This window comes from Thunnus albacares, chromosome 20 (assembly GCF_914725855.1).
Source record: "Thunnus albacares chromosome 20, fThuAlb1.1, whole genome shotgun sequence".
NCBI classification, from domain to species: domain Eukaryota; kingdom Metazoa; phylum Chordata; class Actinopteri; order Scombriformes; family Scombridae; genus Thunnus; species Thunnus albacares.
Window position 1 is genome coordinate 19,166,675 of NC_058125.1, and position 3,788 is coordinate 19,170,462.

Sequence of the window (3,788 nt, forward strand, 5' to 3'; positions counted from 1 at the left end):
ATAAGTTCCCAAAGTGGCTGTTTGGTGCAGGCAGTGCTCCCTAAAATATGTTTTCCTCTAAACTTTGTAGTCCCGGCTCACAGCTTTGCAGGTATACAGGCTGTCCTTACATTGTTCTGTTCTTTGTTTTAAAACGATTTGTCTCAGTGGATTAAATGTGAGAAAGAAACACAGATGGGAAGTGACACTTTTAATCCTGTAGGTGTATAGAAAGTAGACAGGATGTATGTCCAATCACAGGATTACAGTTAAATAGTGGGTGTCATTGTGTTAACTATCTTATCAGGTGTTTGCTCAGGGTGCCACTGATGTGACAATTTACAAGTCATGCAGTGTTTTCTGTTGCAAGTTGGCTCGAACTTTTTGTGTTTTCCAAGTTTCTTTGTTTCAGCAGTGTTCATCAAAAGGAGTCTTTTAAAAAGTGATAGCGAGCTGCTGCACTTTTACCTTTCTTAACTTTTACAAGTAACTGCAACTTATGATTATTTTCATTATTGATTTATTGTTATGTCTACAAAATGCCAGAACTTAGTAAAAAATTATGGTTATAATTTTTCAGTCAAAAGTGTCTCGAAATGTCTTGATTTGTCCGAGAAACAGCGTAAAACCCAAAGCTATTCAGTTTACTGTCATGTGTGACAAAAAAAAGCATGAAAACCTCACATCTGACAAGCTGAAAACAGCAAATATTTGGCATTTTTGCATAAAAAAATGACTGAAACTATCATGCTGTTATATTTGTGCTCAAAATCCAAAAAGTCCACAAAGTCAACGGTTAAAAATAAACAAAAACAAAAGTGAAAAATGCAACAAATACCAACTTCAAAAATGCCACAAGAAACAGCTGCAAGAGGCAAAACACATACAAAAAGGAAAAACACCTGTTCTACAGCTGTATATTCATCAATTTAATGACTGGTTTAAAAATATTCAGCATGGTATGACTGTGGAAGACAAAGATAATAATATAGTTTAATTATTTCTTATATAAATGCAAATATACTAAACCATTGGCCCTTGAAGAATATATTTGTAAATTAATTTTCATCATAACAAAGCCCTGAAGAATACCAGAGCTCTAAAACTTAAATAAACAATTTGAGCTATTTATGCTATTTTATTTTATACATAATAATTACGGCATATTGGACAGAGGAACTTTTTTCATGTACTTTTTAATGTTATTGTAATTATTGCTTTAACGTCTTCCTAATGAACGTGATATCCATGTCAATATTTAATTAATGCAGTCACTTTTAAAAATATTCTTGTTAGATGTTACTCAGTATTTAGTACAACAGGAAGCCTCTTGTTCTTCTCCACACTTGAGGATGATTGAACAGATTTTGGGTCCTGACAAATGATGCTGTATGATGATATGTGAAGGGTTTACAGACATAATCTTAATGTTAACGACTGGATTTGAATCCTAAATATCAAACATGTGACTTGAAATCCTGCAGAGTGAGAAGGACAGTGATCAAATATTGAACAGAAACCTGCATTAGCCAATGAGAGCGAGCTGAGCGGGACGCGTCATCAACCGGATGTTGCGTACAATAAAACTTTATTTCCAACTCACCTACAAAATATATTATAAACCATACTGATTTCGTCTTCTCAGCCATCACTTAATACACAGTTTTTTCTCTCTTTTTTTTGTTTTTTGCAGCTGACGACGCCTCCGTGTTTTTCTTCTTTTTTTTCCTGAAGTCACGTTTAATCTCGCGAGTTTCTGTGAGATCTCAACTCCCTTTAATCACCACTCTGAAACCACTGAGTCGAGTTAATTAAAAAAATGATTGACAACCGGTTCAGGCTACGTTTGGGTGAAATTAGGACAGAGGACTGTAAGACTCTGATTGGCCAAATTAAAAAATGACTGACGGTTATCCCGCCCTCTCAAACCCTCCTGTCAGCAGAGACACAAACTGGAAATCTTTTCACATAAACGCAAAATGTGTGAACCTGTATCTTTGCTAAACTGTCCGATGTGTTATTACCATATAACTATTAAAGTCGGCTGAATCACTCGTTGTGTTTGTGGCCTCTAACTATCGATATAGATGTGATACTACAGGCATTACTCCCATTGAATGGTCAGCGGGTGGTTATTCCGATACGTATTTATATTTAACATTAATAGAAAGCCCCACTAAACGCAGGGCATCAAAAAATTGGTTGAAACTCTTATTGTTCCTCTCCACGGAAATCTTTAGTAAAAGGCGAAAGATTTATACGATCTGAAGAGAAACAAGAGTGTACTGAAAAATATATGTTACATAGAAAGACCACATTAACGACGATACTACCTTTACTGACGGTTTGATATAAAATAATATACTCACAGAAACACAAGACTCACATAATTTAGCAAATACAGAAACACAGCGGAATAAACACAGCTAAAAACGACATTTTACGGTAAAAACTGTGCGATTATTTAGCCGTTCGCGCTGTGGCGCAAGGCATGATGGGATGAGATGACGTTTGTATTTCCGTGTTTTCTCGAATTAAAGTTTTATTTTGCCGTTTCTGTTATTATTAAAAAACATCATTTGAGCCACACAAACATACATAACTCTACAACATAATTTTCCTCCGTGTTAATATTCCCACTTTTATATAAAGCGTGCATTACGTTACGGAAAGACCCGCCTCCTTACACACACACACACACACACACACACACACACACACACACACACACACACACACACACACACACACAAAGACATGTACCATGGATGTATAAAGCGAAGTGTATAAAGTAGAATAAAATGGAAATACTCAAGTACAAATACCTCCAAATTGTACTTAAGTACAGTACTTAAGTAAACAGGCTGAGCAGAAAACATCATACACATTTACACAGTTTGCATGTGCTAACAATTTGTATGTACTGTAAATTCACATTTTGCAATGTTTTTATTATTTTCTCTCCATTTTCTTTTAACTTGCTTCAGTTTTACATGCTCATATTTCTTATTTCCATCCATTACTGTACAACTATTTTTATAAATGTTTTTGTGGTCTTATTTATAATGAGTCAGCAGGTGGTGCTGTTTATTTCTCTAACTCTCAGGTGAAAACTATTCAAAATTACTCACTATCTCTGATCTCAGCGTCCAGCTGAGTTAATAATATTTGGTCGGCAGTGAATGCATTACAGTAACAGATATCCATCAGCATACACACTATTATCTAATAGTTGTGGAGATATTTCAGATATGATATTATTTTAATACATTAATATTTCCAGACATTCTTTCCTGGAAGACATTACTATTGTTGCAATTTGTTGTTCACATAAAAAAACAAAACAGAAATAATTGTTTCAAGAATGAAAAAAGGAGAGCCAGAGAGAGAAGTGTAAACCTTGACTCCTCTCTCACCTCCGCACCAACCAATCACTGCGTGAAGTGGGCCTGAATGTCGGCTCATCGGTGTGGGAAAGTGACAGGAATGGCCTTGCACCGCCCTCGCTTATCTCCCATCAGACAGATCCGTCTGACGAGTATGTGTGAAGACATACAAAAGACTTCATTGTTCCTTCCCTTTTGTGTTTCCTCGGAAAGTGTTTCCTTGTTGGCTGTAACGTTGCAAGATATCTTCTTGACATCTTAAATAGAGTTGAAAAATTGTGAACCTGTCCTTTGATATTTTGTGCATAATTGGTTCTCATCAATCAGTTTATTAGTGTAGTATTTGCTGTTTGTGTTGAGTATCTTTGTATCTTTGAGCCTTGAGCCCTTGAACTGTATGTTAAGGTCATCAGTGCATACACA

General features: G+C 35.6%; 1 non-coding gene across 1 annotated transcript; it reads right to left on the reverse strand.

Moving 5' to 3' along the window:
- Positions 1 to 2,148: 2,148 nt before the first annotated feature.
- Positions 2,149 to 2,263, reverse strand: LOC122972013. Its single transcript, XR_006399623.1, has one exon. It is a non-coding gene; the product is annotated as a U5 spliceosomal RNA (small nuclear RNA).
- Positions 2,264 to 3,788: the final 1,525 nt, after the last annotated feature.